Genomic DNA, 18,467 nt, shown 5'->3' on the forward strand with positions numbered 1-18,467 from the left:
CACTGTGAAGTCGTCCATAAATACCTCTATAATGCTTTCCACATAATCTAAAAATATACTAACCATACATCTTTGGAATGTGGCGGGAGCATTGTAGAGACCAAATGGCATGCGTCGATAAGCAAAGGTACCGAAGGGGCAGGTGAAGGTAGTCTTTTCTTGGTCCTCAGGTGCAACTGGAATTTGATGAAACCTTGAATAACCATCAAGACAACAATAATGAGATTTGCTAGCTAGTCTTTCAAGCATTTGATCGATAAAAGGGAGCAGGAAGTGGTCTTTTCGGGTTAATGAATTCAGCTTCCGGTAATCTATACAAACCCGCCACCCATTATGAATTCGGGTAGGCACTAACTCACCGTCTTGATTTTCGACCACCGTCATACCTGTTTTCTTCGGGACTACTTGTATCGGACTTACCCACTTACTGTCTGATATGGGATAGATTATCCTGGCATCTAGAAGTTTTAAAACTTCTTTCTTCACTACCTCCATCAGCGGTGGATTTAATCGGCGTTGGGCTCCGATTGTAGGTTTGGAGTCTTCTTCCAAGAGTATTTTGTGCATGCAAGTAGATGGGTTTATCCCCTTGATATCAGCTACAGTCCATCCGATTGCTTCCTTGCATTCCTTAAGTGCTTGAATTAGTTTCCTTTCTTCCAGTGCATCGAGTTTGGAGGAAACTATCACAGGTAGTGTCTCCCCCTTACCTAGGAACATGTACTTTAGGTGCTTTGGTAATGATTTCAGCTCCAGCTGGGGTGCCTGCACAATAGATGGAAGGAGCCTTGTGTGAGATAGGGGCAAACTAATGAAAGAAGATTTATGAGAAAATTCAAAAGAGTTCAGTTCAGAAGTCAAAGTTTGCAGTTCTGAATTCAGCATAAACTTCTGCTCTGCTCGTTGTCATTGATCAGGCCCATTGTTAAGTGCAACTCTCAGTGTGTCTTCATCTTCTAGCTCAAAAGTCTGCTACACTAAAGAGTCAATAACATCTATAGAGAAAATAGAATGCACATCATTAGGGTATCTCATGGCATCATAGATATTAAATTTAATGATCTCACCATCGAATTCCGTGGTAAATGTCCCCTTATGCACATCGATTTTTGTTTTGGACATCTTAAGAAAGGGTCTTCCTAGCAAAATTGGGGTCGAGTTGGAAGAGTTATCTTCTTCCGTGTCGATCACATAAAAATCAGCAGGAAAGACCAAATTATTAACTTGGACTAGGACATCCTTTAAGACTCCCTTCGGGTATGTAGTAGACCGATCAGCAAGTTCTAAGATCACGCCCGTTTCTTTTAATGGTCCGAGATTCATGGTTGTATAAATAGAATGGGGCATGACATTTATTGAAGCTCCTAGGTCTAGCATAGCTTTTTCGATCTGGACATTTCCTATCTTACAGTGAATGGTAAACATACCTGGATCCTTGCATTTAGGGGGTAGTCTTTTCTGGAGAATGGCTGAAACATTTTCTCCTATTTGGACCTTCTCATCGCCTTTCAGCCTTCTCTTAGTAGTGCACAGCTCCTTGAGAAATTTGGCATAGCGTGGTACTTGCTTAATTGCATCAAGGAGGGGGATATTTACCTCAACCTTGCGGAAGGTCTCGAGAATGTCTTTGTCTTGCTCCTCCTTCTTGGATTTTGCGAATCGACTAGGGAAAGGTGGAGCGATGACTATGGATTGGGGTGGCTTTCCACTTGAATCCGTTTGGGATGGTGTCTCCTTTCTGGTTGAATCTTTTGATGCTTTTTGATAGGGTTCATTCAGTTCCTTCCCGCTTCTCAACATGATAGCGCTAGCATTTTGTTTCGGGTTGGTCGTGGTCTGAGAAGGTAGCCTCCCTGATGATTGGGATTCTGTTTGACTCATAGCTGTCGCTAGTTGGCTGACTTGATTCTCCATGTTTTGGATACTTGTCCTCGTCTCCTGTTGAAATTGTTGAGTATTAGTTGCAAGGGCTTTCACAATTTCATCGAGAGACATACCTGAGTTGGGAGAGGCTGAATATGGTGGAGCCGGCGGCCTGGTTTATGTTGGAAGCCGAAGGGCTTGGTTCCATAGTTTAGGTTGGGATGATCCCTCCATCCTGCATTGTAGGTGTTTGAGTAGGGATCGTATCTCTTTTGCGGGAATCCTCCAACAGCATTAGCTTGTTCGTAAGGTTCATTTTGAAGCATAGGGCACATGTCAGTTGGATGTCCCGGAGTTGAGCAAATTCCGCAAGCCTTCACCGTTTGTGTATTACCTGTGGCGATTTGACAGACAAGAGAGTGGCTTGCAATTTTCTGTTCTAGGGAGGAGATGTTTACCTCATTAGTATGAGTTGTTGGAGGGTTGAGCCTATAGCCAAACTGTTGAGAGTTGGCTGCCATGTTTGAGATCAACTATCTTGCTTGTGTAGGCATTTTATTCACCAACACTCCTCCGCTTGCTGCATCGATCATACTCCTATCCATTGGTAGTAACCCTTCGTAAAAATATTGGATAAGGAGCTGGTCTGGAATTTGATGTTATGGACAGCTGGCACACAGTTGCTTGAATCTCTCCTAGTATTCGTAGAGAGTTTCCCCATTGAATTGTCTTATGCCACATATCTCCTTTCTGATGTTAGCAGCTCGAGAGGCAGGGAAGAACTACTCAAGGAATTGCCTTTTCATATCATTGAAGGGATGAGAGATCCATCCTATGGATGCCCAAAAGATTACGGAATAAGGGGTGAATTTTAAAAATTTTTCTCTTCCTTCAACTGGGAATCTTATTCCCCATTTAGAAAATCATATTTTCAAGGATCAATTCTGAACCATAAACTGAACCAGATCTGAACCAAAAAGGAGTGGGAAGGATTATACCTGATACGGAGAAGTAATATCTCCCAACGAAGGTGTTCACGCCCAAGGAAGGATCCAAAGACTGCTCCCACTGAAGATGGCGCAGTGCAGGTGGAGCAGAATCAGCAGTGTTCTTCTCCAAGAACTCTGTCCTTCGCAAGAATCAGCAAGATGGTACGTGAGCACAGGTTCCTTTCAATCCTTTCTCAAAGGACTGATGTCAAGATCCAATCTTGACTTCTCCCACAAGTGGAGATCGAATTGGCAAACAGGGCGGCAAGAACAGGGAGGCGGCAAGAGAGTATTTGCAGGGAGCATAATTCTCTCTTCTTGATTTCAGCACTAAAGAAAACCTAATGATCTGTGTGTTTTAGGCTGCTGCCCCCTTCTTCTTTTATAATCTTAAAGGGATCGGCTCCTAATCAGATTAGGAGTTGCTAATCCAAATCACATTTGGGTTAGAAGTCCATTTAAGTGATAAGGGATAATCCTTATCTTATCTGGAGATCAGATCAGCCATCTCCTAATCTGATTAGGAGGTTTCCAGATCTAAATCTTATTTAGATCTTGGACTCTCTAAGTGGATAGGGTCTAAGCCCAATCCTATTAGCTGATCCACTTCAGATTTCGCCCCTTTATTAACTAAATAAACAGCCCAGTTCGAAATGGGCTTTAGGCCCATTAAGCTTATGTGCTCACTTAACCCTCTTAACTGCTGCCCAGCTGGGCTTCCTTGTATGGCGTGGGACCCAAGCATTGATCTACACATCAGCCACATGGGTTCGGCCCAGCCTTTGTTACAAGGCCTGGCCGAATACACTGTTAAAGACAGTGCACCCCCTGAAACCCATCAAATGGGCTTTACGGGCCCAACACTTACCCTAAGAGGTCCCTGGGCCAAGCTACCTTGTAACACCCAGGGACTGTGGGCAGATGCAAGATTAGCCCATCAGGTATTATCCTCAATGGTCTTACACTTAACCTCTCAGCCCATAATGATCATACACTGCCCGACAAGAGAGGACCTCTCCCTCGGCTGCAAGGAACAGTGTTGCACTCTCCACTCATATGGATCCCGGGAATTAAAACCTTTTGCAAACATTTTAGAAACCATATATATACTTTTATATCTTATATAAAATATATTTTGCAAAACAAATCTCAATGGTTGAAATCGGCTGCCGGCAGTCTTGGTTTCCATCAGTGAGAGTGCATCCCCGATCATTACCTTTGTCCGACAAAGGGGCTCATCCTGTCACTATGATCACCCACTCAGATGAATTCTCGGACTGTCCCAACATACCAAGGTTTTGACCCCCGCTAAGGATCTCACTGATTGGTACATCAAAGATAGCCCAATCCGACACCTAGTGCAGTATCATAATCGAGTCTAGGGGTCAGGTGTAACTTTCCAGTTTTGCCCATCAATCTCCAAGGTCCAGGGCAATACTGGCAATCTGGTCCAATTCAAAGATTCAATTAATCCTACACTGTATGTGCCTAGGGTCTCACCCTGGCAGCTGAGACAGGCCACCCCAACCGATTTGGTGGCACCACAGTGTCAGCCTTGTCAGGATAGGTCTCCCCAGACCGACCCACTGGCTGTGAACATTCTAAACTAACCCGAGTCTCATTAAGTGTCCAGTTTAAGGGTATTACACAGAAACATACCAAGGGAACATGAATCAAATATGTATCTTTATTCATTTACAATAAACTCATAAAGTACATCATTCTGATTGATGCTAAAGGCATACAAAACTGTCTAACAATCATTCCACGTGGTGATGGAACCGGAGGGTAGGTAGTACAGCCAATCCTTAGCCTTATCAGCTAGTGAGAAAGGAAAGGCGCGCAGTTTGATCTGTTCCTCAATAACACCCGGAGGGTAGGTAGTACAGCCAATCCTTAGGCTACGTGGAATTCTTTTAGGTGCTTGTGAGGGTCTTCGCCTGTAAGTCCACGAAAAGTGGGGAGTAAGTGTATAAGACCTGATTTAAGTTCAAAGGGTACCGCTAGATCTGCATATTCGGTGTAGAGAGGTTGTTGGTGCAGATCCGATGCAACTAGCTCTCTAAGGGTTCTTTCTTCGTTGTTGGCCATGACTTCTTCTTCAGAATGGTTGGATGGCTCAACGATTTCTGCAGCCGACTTCTCTCTGGAAGTGGGGAGTGATGTTGATTGATTGCGGCGTTGCTTGGCTTCTTTCCTCAAGCGGCAAACTGTGTTCTTGATCTCAAGGTCGTAGTGGAGTTCACCTACACGAGAAGAGCAAGGCATAAACCAAACAAAAGGAAATAAACCTAGTTAGGACGCCAATCCCCGGCAACGGCGCCAAAATTTGGTGGGTGCCAAACCCAACCAAAGATAAATAGTCTTGCTCTAGGTTAATAATTTGCAGATAGTGATGAGCAAGGTCGTTCTCCATAGGGATTGGGTGGATTTATTTCCATGTAGCTTGATTAAGGGGGGTTGTAAAGCTAAGGAAAATAAGAAAATAGCAGAAAATAACAGAAAACAAAGATTAAATCGATGGGAGATGGTTTCCGGTTGAAGGGAAAAGTTCAGCTTTGATTCGTAGCATTGATCCTTGATGCAAAGATAGATTCATATGCTTATGAATAAATTAGTTATAGCTATTAACAAGCTCTAACAGCCAGCCTCTACTCTTATTATTCGACAACCAAAACAAGCTCTTTGATTGCTTCCCTTATTAATAGGCAGTCCTAAACAAGTTCTTAGAATTTAACCTATTAATAGCATTAAGAGGGGAGAGACCCAATTTTGGTCAGCGATCTCACAAGCTCGGATCATTTAAACCAAATCATATATTTTCCTAACATAGATTGAAAAATTTTTTGCAATCAATTTATGTTAATTGCCACCATGATTGAACCTACCAATCATATACGAAACTGGAGGTTCAATCGGCCATGGTTTATTTCCATTGAATGAGCAAGGGGCCCTTCTTGCTTAATCAATAAAAATAATCCTCACAGTTAATTTGCAGAAAACATATGAATACCCCTAAACAATGAACTGAAATAAAAATCAATTAGACCTCACAATGCTTACAAAATCAAGGCTTCCCTAACCCTTCAACCAGAAATAAAAACTTACAGACACCTCATGATGAAAATGCAGCTTCCAAATGAGAAAGGGGCGAACTCTTGCTTCTTCCTCCTTGATTGTTGATTTCTCTCTCTGAAGGCTGAATCTCTCTTGGAGGAAATTGATGCCTTGGGTGCTGGTCCGCCCCCCCTTTATATAGATTTGGGGAGAGGGCTGCTCTCTGACTCCCTTAAGGAGATTATCCTCAAACTGGAAAGTCCTAGTCTAAATTGAACTTATCCTACCTAACTCTTATCCCTTATCTTTCTAGGATTACAACTTGAGAATTTAAATCTGATAAAACTCTTTTATTGAGATCACATTTAACTTCTACTCTAATGGGACTCTTGGATCTTGAATTCGAACTGGGCTTTTCTAATAATTCGGGCTTGCTTCAAGACTCTTCTGCGAAATGGGCTTCAGCTTGTGAAATGGGCCTTGCTGCGAAATTGATCCGACATTGGGCCCGAATTCGTCTTCGATGCGGATCGATTCTGTCAAAACCCAAAACATAAAAGTTGTGGGCCTTTTCCTTTTCTTTCCAGTGCTTCTTGAAATATCCAAATCGGAGTCCGGAATTAAGAGTTATGCCCATAGCACTGATCGGTGCCGAAACTGTGCAAAAACATCCGATTAGCCTTATTTTCTTCCAATCGCCTATCTGCTTGCCCTGAATCGAAATACAAGAGTAATGAGTCCAATTAGGTACCAATTAAGTGCAAAATACTAAATATTGAGGGGTAAAGATATGACAAATTTTATTCTCATCCGTAACTCACTACAGGGGTTCAAGGTAAGCAGAACGCTGAGTGAAGGAGAAGTCACGCTCTACTTGGGGACTACTGAAACTGTTGCAGCCGCGGCCATAGGAACCGTGGAGTTACTTTGTAGAGGAGGAACTATTGTACTGAAAGATTGTCTTTATGTGCAAAATTTAAGGAGAAATTTGATTTTTGTCTCAAAACTTTGTGCAAATGGTTTTTCTGTCTTCTTTAGTAATAGGATTACTATTAAAAGAAATAACAGATTCATCGCATACGGGAAACTGGAGAATGGTCTCTATGTTCTACATCATTCTCCAGAAACTAACATAACCGAAAGCTCATTTGGTAAGGTTGAGACCTTCAAAGCTCATATGGATTTACAAGAGGAAGAATTGCCCCGATGGTATGGTTGAGACCTTCAAAGCTCATTTGGTGGCGAAAGGGTACACTCAGAAAGAGGGCATCGACTATGAAGAAACCTTTTCGCCTATGGCCATTGTTAAGTCCATTAGGATCCTGCTAGCTATAGCAGCATACCATGATTTTGAGATTTGGTAGATGGATGTCAAAACTGCATTCCTGAATGGAGATCTTACTGAAGATAATTATAGGCAGCAGCCGCAAGGCTTCATTGCTGCAGGTCAGGAAAACATGGTATGTAAACTTAATAGATCCATTTATGGACTTAAGCAAGCTTCTAGAACTTGGAACATCTGTTTTGACTCTGCTGTCAAATCATTTGACTTCAAGTAGAATCCGGATGAACCCTGTGTTTACAAGAAGTACAGTGGAGATAAGGTTACCTTTTTGGTTTTGTATGTAGATGACATTCTACTCATTGGGAATGATGTAGGAATGTTAACTACGGTGAAAGTATGGCTTTCACAGCAATTCTCCATGAAAGACCTTGGAGAAGCCTCCTATATACTGGGTTTTCTACTCTATAGAGATAGATCGAAGTGGATAATAGGATTATCCCAATCTGCTTACAGTGACAAAATAGTCAAAAGATACAGCATGGAAAACTCCAAGAAAGGAAATGTTCGTTTCAGGCATGGAGTCACTCTCTCCAAGACTTCTGAAGAGATTGATGGCATGAAAGACGTTCCCTATGCCTCTGCCATAGGGTGAAAGAATGGTAGGATCCATCTAATCAATGCCATAAAGATTGCAGAATGGGTGGGCGAATTTCAAAAATTTTCCTACCTTCTCTCAACTAGGAATCGTATTCCCAAAATTTAGAATACAATATTCAAGGATCCTACTTGAACCATAATCGAACCAGATCTGAACCAAAAGGGAAGGGAGGAATTATACCTAATCCAGAGAAGCAGTATCTCCCAAAGTTGGTGTTCACGACCAAAGAGGACACCAAGATGTGGAACGGAACCAGCAGAGTGCGTCCTACACACTGGATCCTTCGCAAGAATGCTCTAGAACCTCTAAGCACCAAATCTTTTTCAGTCTTTTCTGCAAAGCTGATGTCAAGAACTGAATTCTTGATTTCTTTCTTGTTCAATGATTGAATCTTGTTAGAAAGAATGGCGGTGGCTAGAGGAGAACTCCTCGGACGAAGATGGCTGAATAGGTTCTCTTCTTTCTGGAGTGTGTATGAGATCCAATTTCAATTCGCAGGATGCTTTGCTGCACAAAACCCTAGGTTTGAAATCTGAATATCTCTCTTATGGTTTCTCCTCTTTTCTTCTTGATTAAGAAACCTCCTAATTAGGAGTTATCCCAATCCAAATCAGTATTTGGATAGGGGATGATCTTAATCCTATCTGCAGATTAAGTTAACTTACTCCTGATCTTATCAGGAGGTTACCAATTTCAAATCTAATTTGAACTTGGTCTCTTAGAGTGGATAAGGTTAGAGGCCCAATCCTTCTACTAACTTAAATCCCAGATTCACCCCATAGATGGGTGATCATATCAGCCCAGCTCGAAATGGGCTTCTGGCCCATTAAGTGTTCAGTGCTTAACTAGTTTCCAATCTGCTGCCCAGTTGGGCTTCTTTGTATGGCGTGGAACCCAAGCATTGATCTACACACCAGCCACATGGGTTCGGCCCATCCTTTATCACAAGGCCTAGCCGAATTCACTAGAAAAACTCAGAGAACCCCTAAGCCCATCACATGGACCCTATGGGCCCAACACTTACATTAAGTGGTCCCTGGGCCAAGCCATCTTATAAAAAACCCAGGGACTATGGGCAGGTGCAAGATTAGCCCATCAAGTATTATCCTAAATGGTCTTTCACTTAACCTCTCAGCCCTTAATGATCAAGCACTACCTGACAAGAGAGGACCTCTCCCTCGGCTGCAAGGAACAGTGGCGCACTCTCCACTCACATGGATCCCGGGAATTAAAACCATTTGGAAACATTTTGAAACTATACACATATATATATATATATTAATTTTGCAAAAAAAAATTCCAACGATTAAAATCAACTGCCGGTAGTTTGGTTTCCATCAGAGAGAGTGCATTCCCGATCAATACCTTTGTCCGACAAAGGGGCTGATCCTGTCACTATGATCACCCACTCAGATGAATTCTCAGACTGTCCCAACATACCCAGGTTTTGATCCCCACAAAGGATCTCACTGATTGGCATATCAAAGATAGCCTGATCCAACACCTAGTGAAGTATCATAATCGAGTCTAGGGGTCAAGTGTAACTTTCCAGTTTTGCCCATTTGTCTCCAAGGTCCAGGGCAACCCTGGAAATCTGGTCTGGTTCAAGGATTCGAGTAATCCCATACTGCATGTGCCTTGGGTCTTACCCCGGTGGCTGAGACAGGCCATCCCAACACTTGGTGATATACCAGTATCAGCCTTGGTAGGATAAATCTCCCCATTCTTATCCAATGGGTGTGAACATTTAAAACTAACACGTATCTCATCAACTGTCCAGTTTTTGGGTCTTACACAGAATTATTGTTAGACAGTTTTGTATGCCCTTAGCTTCAATCAAACTGATGTACTTTATGAGTTTATTGTAAATGAATAAAAGTGCAAATTTGATTCATGTTCCCTTGGTATGTTTTTGCGTAATACCCTTAAACTAGACACTTAATGAGACTCGTGTTAGTTTAGAATGTTCACAGCCAGTGGGTCGGTCTGGGGAGACATATACTGACAAGGCTGCCACTGTGGTGCCACCAAGTCGGTTGGGGTGGCCTGTCTCAGCTGCCAGGGTGAAACCCTAGGCACATACAGTGTAGGATTAATTGAATCTTTGAACTGGACCATATTTCCAGTATTGCCCTGACCTCTCATCCCTTATTGAATCTTTGAAATTCGCCCCCTTATTCCGCAATCTTTGGGCGTCCATAGGATGGACCTCTCATCCCTTCACCTGGGTCAAGCCTCCTTGTAACACCCAGGGACTGTGGGCAATGCAAGATTAGCCCATCAGGTATTATCCTTAATGGTCATACACTTAAACTCTCAGCCCATAATGATCATACACTGCTCGACAAGAGAGGACCTCTCCCACGGCTGCAAGGAACAATGTTGCACTCTCTACTTATATGGATCCCGGGAATTAAAACCTTCTTGCAAACATTTTAGAAACCATAATATATATACCTTTATATCTCATATAAAATAGATTTTGCAAAAACAAAGCTCAACGGTTGAAATCGGCAGCCGACAGTCTTGGTTTCCATCAGTGAGAGTGCATCCCCGATCATTACCTTTGTCCGACAAAGGGGCTGATCCTGTCACTATGATCACTCACTCAGATGAATTCTTAGACTATCCCAACATACCCAGGTTTTGACCCCCACTAAGGATCTCACTGAATGGTACATTAAAGACAGCCCAATCCGACACCTAGTGCAGTATCATAATCGAGTCTAGGGGTCGGGTGTAACTTTCCAGTTTTGCCCATCAATCTCCAAGGTCCAGGGCAATACTGGAAATCTGGTTCAGTTCAAAGATTCAATTAATCCTACACTGTATGTGCCTAGGGTCTCACCTTGGCAACTGAGATAGGCCACCCCAACCGACTTGGTGGCACCATAGTGTCAGCCTTATCAGGATAGGTCAACCTAGACTGACCCACTGGCTGTGAACATTCTGAACTAAGGTGAGTCTCATTAAGTGTCCATTACACAGAAACATACCAAGGGAACATGAATCAAATATGCACTTTTATTCATTTACAATAAACTCATAAAGTACATCATTCTGATTGAAGCTAAGGGCATACAAAACTGTCTAACACCAGGGATGGGTTTCAGGGGGTGTGTTGGGCCCATAGAGCCCATAAGATGGGTTTCAGGGGGTGCACTATCCATAACAGTGTATTCGGCCAGGCCTTGTAACAAAGGCTGGGCTGAACCCATGTGGTTGATGTGTAGATCAATGTTTGGGTCCCATGCCATCCAAGGAAGCCCAACTGGGCAGCAGTTAGGAAGGTTAAGTGAGCACATAAGCTTAATGGGCTTAAAGCCCATTTTGAACTGGACTATTTTATTAGTTAATAATGGGGCGAATTCTAAGACTAATTAGTAGATAGGTTAGGGTCTTGACCCCATCCACTCATAGAGTCCAGATCTGAATGTGATTCAGATCAAGAAACCTCCTAATGAGTTTAGGAGAAAGCTAATCTAATTTGCAGATAAGATAAGGGTTTATCCTTATCACCTAAAGAGAAGGCTGATCCAAATATGATTTGGATAAGCAGCTCCTAATTGGATTAGGAGCTGATCTTTTTAAGTTAACAAAAGAAAGTGAGGGGTGGCAGCTTTTAGAAGACACAGATTCAGATCCTCTTGAGTGCTGAAATCACAAGAAGGGAGAATTTCGCACCCTACGAATACTCTCTTGCCGCCTGCTTATTGCCAACGCCATTACCTTCAGATCGATCTCCAGTTCTTGGGAGAAATCAAGATCTGATCTTGATACCAATCTTTTGGGAAAAGATTGATTGGAGTTGTACTCACAAGCCATCCAGTTGATTCTTGCAAAGGGTCAACTTCTTTTGGAAGAACATTGCTGATTCTGCTCCATCCTGCTCTGCGCCATCTTCAATGGGAGCAGATTTTGGATCCTTCCTTGGGCATGAACACCTCCATTGGGAGATACTGTTTCTCCGTATTAGGTACATCCTCCCTCCTACTCCTTTTGGGTCAGATCTGGTTTGGTTCATGGTTCAAGATTGATTCTTGAAAAATATGTTTTTCTAAAAAGGGAATGCGATTCCCAGTTGAAGGGAGAGAAAAATTTTGAAATTTGCCTCCTTATTCCACAAATTTTGAAATTTGCCTCCTTATTCCGCAACATGAATCAAACATGCACTCTATTTATTTACACTAAATATCAAAAGTACATCAAATCGGATTGAAGCTAAGGGCATACAAAACTGTCTAACAGCTCCCACTTGTACTTTGGTCCAATCTGGTACAAGCCGGAGTCCCATACTTTCCACGTGTTTCTCAAACACCTTCTGTGTCAGTGGCTTAGTCAATGGGTCAGCCACATTATCCACTGATGCTACCTTCGAGTGGGCCCGAGGCTCAAAAGCCTGGGCGATCGCTCCATTGTTGCCACACAACAACGGGATGGGTGATGTGTTAGATGGAATCACTCCCAATTCGTGCATGAATTTCTTTATCCACACAGCTTCCTTGGCAGCTTCACTTGCGACAATGTACTCGGCCTCGGTTGTGGAATCTGTAGTGGAACCCTGTTTGCTGGTTTTCCAGCAAACAACAAATGATCCTATCATGAAAACATACCCAGATGTAGACTTTCTATCATCTGGATCCGACTGGAAATTGGCATCAGTATACCCTAGAACTTGTAGTGAACTACCATCGAATACTAGACAAAACTATTTTATCCTTCAAAAGTATTTGAGTATGTTCTTTACAACAGTCCAATGCTCCTGCCCTGGGTTGGCCTGAAATCTGCTTACCACACTCACCGCCTGGGCAATGTCCACGCGAGCGCACAACATGGCATACACGATGCTCCCTACGGCTGAGGCATAGGGAACTTCTCTCATGCCCTCAATCTCCTTAAAAGTCTAGGGAGACATCTTCTTGGAGAGAGTGACTCCGTGCCTGAAAGAAACATTTCCTTTCTTGGAGTTCTCCATGCTATATCTTTTTACAATTTTGTCAATGTAAGCGGCCTGGGATAATCCAATTATCCGCTTCGATCTATCTCTATAGAGTCGAAGACCCAGTATATATGAAGTTTCTCCAAGATCTTTCATGGAGAACTGATGTGATAACCATACCTTGACTGAAGTCAACATTCCTACATCATTCCCAATGAGAAGGATATCGTCCACGTACAACACCAAAAAGGTGATCTTATCCCCACTGGACTTCCTGTAAACATAGGGCTCATTCGGATTCTGCTCAAAGTCAAACGTTTTGATGGCAAAATCAAAATGGATGTTCCAACTCCTAGAAACTTGCTTAAGTCCATATATGGATCTATTAAGTTTACATACCATGTGTTCCTGACTAGCAACTATGAAGCCTTGCGGCTACTGCATATAGATATCTTCACTAAGATCTTCATTCAGGAACACGGTTTTCACATCCATCTGCAAAATCTCATAGTCATGCAATGCTGCTACAGCTAGCAGGATCCTAATGGATTTAAGCATGGCCACTGGCGAAAAGGTTTCCTCATAATTGATGCCTTCTTTCTGAGTATAACCTTTCGCCACCAAACGAGCTTTGTAGGTCTCAATCCTGCCATCGGGGCCCTTCTTCCTCTTGTAGATCCATTTGCAATCAATTGCTTTTACCCCAGAGGGTGGATCTACCAGAGTCCAGACTCCATTGGTCTTCATCGAGTCCATCTCAACTCTCATGGCCTCCACCCACTTTTGGGAATCTATGTCTAACATAGCTTCCGCGTAAGTTACGGGATCCTCCTCACTAGTCAAGGCTTCCACCAGGTAACCATCCTGGTCATAAATATATTGGACTGGTGGCCTGGATACCCGAGTGGATATTCTAGGTTGGTCACTACCTAGAACTTGTGGGACATCTCCCACTGCTCCTGAACTCTCCTCATCAAGAACTATTTCCTGACGATGGGTGTCCAGGATGTATTCTGTTTCTAAGAAATGGGCGTTTCAAAGAACCAATTTCAAGAACCAATTTCTTGATTTCTTTCTTCTTCAAAGATCGAATCTTGTAAGAAAGAAATGGCGGCGGCTGGAGGAGAACTCCTGAAGTGAAGGTGGCTGAAATTTTCATCTCTTCTTTCTGGAGTGTGTATAAGATCTAATCTCAATTCGCAAGATAATTTCTTAAACAAAACCCTAGGTTCGAAATCTGATTATCATCTCTTAGGGTTTCTCCTCTTTTCTTCTTGATTAAGAAACATCCTAATTAGGAGTTACCCTAATCCAAATCAGTATTTGGATAGGGGATGATCTTAATCCTATCTGCAAATTAAGTTAGCTTACTCCTGATCTTATCAGGAGGTTACCAGATTCAAATCTGATTTGAATTTGGTCTCCCAGAGTGGATAAGGTTAAAGGCCCAATCCTTTTGCCAACTTTAATCCCAGATTCGCCCCATAGATGGCTGATCATATCAGCCCCGCTCGAAATGGGCTTTTGGCCCATTAAGTGTTCAGTGCTTAAATAGTTTCCAATCTGCTGCCCAGTCGGGCTTCTTTGTATGGCATGGGACCCAAGCATTGATCTACACACCAGCCACATGGGTTCGGCCCAGCCTTTATTACAAGGCCTAGCAGAATTCACTAAGAAGCCCAGTAAACCCCTGAGCCCATCAAATGGACCCTATGAGCCCAACACTTACACTAAGTGGTCCCTGGGCCAAGCCATCTTATAAAAACCCAGGGACTTGAAAGAATGGTATGATCCATCTAATGGACGCCATAAAGATTGCGGAATGGGTGGGCGAATTTCAAAAATTTTCCTACCTTCTTCCAATTGGGAATCGTATTCCCTAAATTTAGAATACAATATTCAAGGATCCTACTTGAACCATAATCGAACCAGATCTGAACCAAAAGGGAAGGGAAAGATTATACCTGATCCAGAGAAGTAGTATCTCCCAAAGTTGGTGTTCACGCCCAAAGAGGACATCAAGATCCGCTCCTGCTGAAGATGACACAGCTGTATGTGGAATGGAACCAGCAAAGTGCGTCCTACACACTGGATCCTTTGCAAGAATCCTCTGGAAACTCTGAGCACCAAATCTTTTTCAGTATTTTCTGCAAAACTAATGTCAATAACTGATTTGTTGATTTCTTTCTTCTTCAAAGATTAAATCTTGTCAGAAAAAATGGCGGCAGCTAGAGGAGAACTCCTGGGATGAAGATGGCTGAATAGCTTCTCTTCTTTCTAGAGTGTGTATGAGATCCAATCTCAATTCGCAGGATGCTTCCTTGCCAAAAACCCTTAGGTTCGAAAATCGGATTATCTTCACTTAGGGTTTCTCCTCTTTTAGTCTTGATTAAGAAACCTTCTAATTAAGAGTTATCCCAATCCAAATCAGTATTTGGATAGGGGATGATCTTAATCCTATCTGCAGATTAAGTTAACTTACTCCTGATCTTATCAAGAGGTTACCAGATTCAAATCTGATTTGAACCTGGTCTCCCAGAGTGGATAAGGTTAGAGCCCAGTCCTTCTGCTAACTTTAATCCCAGATTCACCCCATAGATCGGTGATCATATCAGCCCAGCTTGAAATGGGCTTTTGGCCCATTAAGTGTTCAGTGCTTAACTAGTTTCCAATCTGCTGCCCAGTTGGGCTTCTTTGTATGACGTGGGACCCAAGAATTGATCTACACACCAACCACATGGGTTCGGTCCATCCTTTATCACAACACCCAGCCGAATTCATTGAAAGAGCTCAGTGAACCCCTAAGCCTATCACATGGACCCTATGGGCCCAACACTTACATTAAGTGGTCCCTGAGCCAAGCCGTCTTATAAAAAGCCAGGGGAACAGGAGAACGGTCTTGGTTGGTACCGAACCCAACCAAAGATAAATAGTCTTGCTCTGGGTTAATAATTTGCAGATAGTGATGAGCAAGGTCGTCCTCCACAAGGATTGGGTGGATTTATTTCCAAGTAGATGGATTAAGGGGGGTTTGTAAAGCTAAGGAAAACAAGTAAATAGCAGAAAATAACAGAAAACAAAAGATCAAATCGATGGGAGAAAACTTCCGGTCGAAGGGACAAGTTCAGCTTTGATTCGTAGCATTGATCCTTGATGCAAAGATAGATTCATATGCTTATGAATAAATTGGTTATAGCTATTAACAAGCTCTAACAGCCAGCCTCTACTCTTATTATTCGACAACCAAAACAAGCTCTTTGATTGATTCCCTTATTAATAGGCAGTCCTAAACAAGCTCATAGGATTTAACCTATTAATAGCATTAAGAGGGGAGAGACCCAATTCTAGTCAGCAATCTCACAAGCTCGGGTCGTTTAAACCAGATCATATATTTTCTTAACATAGATCAAAAACTTTTTTGCAATCAATCTATGTTAGTTGCCACCATGATCGAACCTACCAATCATATACGAAACTGGAGGTTCAATCGGCCATAGATTATTTCCATTGAATGAGCAAGGGGCCCTATCAAAGAAAATAATCCTCACAGTTAATTCACAGAAAACATATGAATACCCATAAACAATGAACTGAAATAAAAATCAATTAGATCTCACAATGTTACAGAATCAAGGCTTCCCTAACCCTTCAACCAGAAATAAAAACTTACAGACACTTCACGATGAAATCGTAGCTTCCAGATGAGAAAGGGGGGTGAACTCTTGCTTTTTCCTCCTTGGTTGCTGATTTCTCTCTCTGAAAACTGAAGCTCTCTCTTGGAGGAATTGATGCCTTGGGTGCTGGCCAGCCCCCCCTTTATATAGATTTGGGGAGAGGGCTGCTCTCCAACTCTCTTAAGGAGATTATCCTCAAACTAGAAAGTCCTAGTCTAATTTGAACTTATCCTACCTAACTCTTATCTCTTATCTTTCTAGGATTACAATTTGGAAATTTAAATCTAACAAAACTCTTTTATTAAGATTACATTCAACTTCTATTCTAATGGGACTCTTGGATCTTGAATTCGAACTGGTCTTCTTTAACAATTCGGGTTTGCTTCAAGACTCTTCTGCGGAATGGGCTTCAGCTTGTGAAATGGGTCTTGCTGCGAAATTGCTCCGACTTGGGGCCCGAATTCGTCTTCGATTCGGATAGATGCTGCCAAAACCCAAAACATAAACGTTGTGGGCCATTTCCTTTTCTTTTCTGTGCTTCTTGAATTGTCCAAATCGGAGTCCGGAATCGAGAGTTATGGGTCTTGCTGCGAAATTGGGTCTTGCTGCGAAATCATAAACGTTGTGAAATGGGTCTTGCTGCGAAATTGCTCCGACTTGGGGCCCGAATTCGTCTTCGATTCGGACAGATGCTGCCAAAACCCAAAACATAAACGTCATGGGACCCTTTCCTCCCTCTTGTGGTTTTTCTTACATACTTTTGGCAGTCGATTATGTCTCAAAATGGGTGGAAGCCAAAGCCACCAAAATTGATGATTCTAAATGTGTTGTAGGGTTTATCAAGTCTAACATCTTCAGTAGGTTTGGCATCCCTCGAGCCATCATAAGCGATCAAGGGACCAACTTTTGCAATAGAATAGTCGAAGCCTTGTTGAGAAAATATGGGGTACATCACCGAATTGCCACTGCTTATCATTCCTAGACTAACAGGCAAGCTGAAATTTCCAATAGAGAGGTAAAGTCCATCTTGGAAAAGACGGTGAATCCGGTAAGGAAGGATTGGAGCCTACGTCTAGATGATGCTCTCTGGGCATATCGAACAGCTTACAAGACCCCAATAGGTATGTCCCCTTACAGGTTAATTTTTGGCAAATCATGCCACTTGCCGGTCGAAATTCAACATAGGGCCTATTGGGCAATCAAGCGATGAAACATGAATATGGAAGAAGCAGGGAAGGAAAGGAAGCTCCAGTTGCAAGAGCTGGAAGAGTTGAGGTTAGAGGCATATGAAAATTCAAGAATCTACAAAGAAAAGACCAAATCGTTCCACGACAATGTACTCTTAAGAAAACAATTTAAAATTGGACAAAAGGTCTTATTGTATAATTCTCGACTTCAACTCATGCCAGGTAAGCTGCGTTCCAGGTGGATGGGTCCGTTTTTGACTTCAACTCAAAAATCTCGACACAGGTAAGATCATCAAGGTGAATGGACATCGATTGAAATTGTTCCACGAGGATGAAATTGTCTCCTCTACAGTAGACATCTGGTTGGACATTCCACGGTCTTCGTTGGATTAAAGGAGCAAAATGAGGATGTCGAGCATAACGACATTAAACAATTGTGCTTGTGGGAGGCAACCCATTGTGATTTTTTGTTATTTTGTTTAAGTTTTGATTTTTTTTGTGTGTTTATCAAGAACCCAACAAAACAATCAGGGAAGTACCCTCAAATCCTTCTACTTTATGCATAATCACATACATTGGGGACAATGTACAACTTAAATCTGACGGAAAACCCTAGCATGCTTTGATCATCTCTTCTTAACCTTGCCTTTTGGAAACTATATTCTAGAAACTTATCATTGAATGATTGCAACATATCAGGAATCATGAGCCTAGGCTGAATAGATAAGATAGGATGCAAGCATGACTAACTGAATCTTTCTTGGTTGCATATGGACCTCATGATTTTAATCGATCAATAGGCAAGATGCATAAGG

General features: G+C 42.4%; 1 pseudogene; it reads right to left on the bottom strand.

Moving 5' to 3' along the window:
- Positions 1-1,995, bottom strand: part of LOC148789868 (uncharacterized) — a 70,956-nt pseudogene extending 68,961 nt beyond the window's left edge.
- Between the last annotated feature and the right edge of the window lie 16,472 nt (positions 1,996-18,467).

The sequence above is a fragment of the Nelumbo nucifera genome, chromosome 8 (genome assembly GCF_055504915.1).
Source record: "Nelumbo nucifera cultivar China Antique chromosome 8, China Antique-T2T, whole genome shotgun sequence".
NCBI classification, from domain to species: Eukaryota; Viridiplantae; Streptophyta; class Magnoliopsida; order Proteales; family Nelumbonaceae; genus Nelumbo; species Nelumbo nucifera.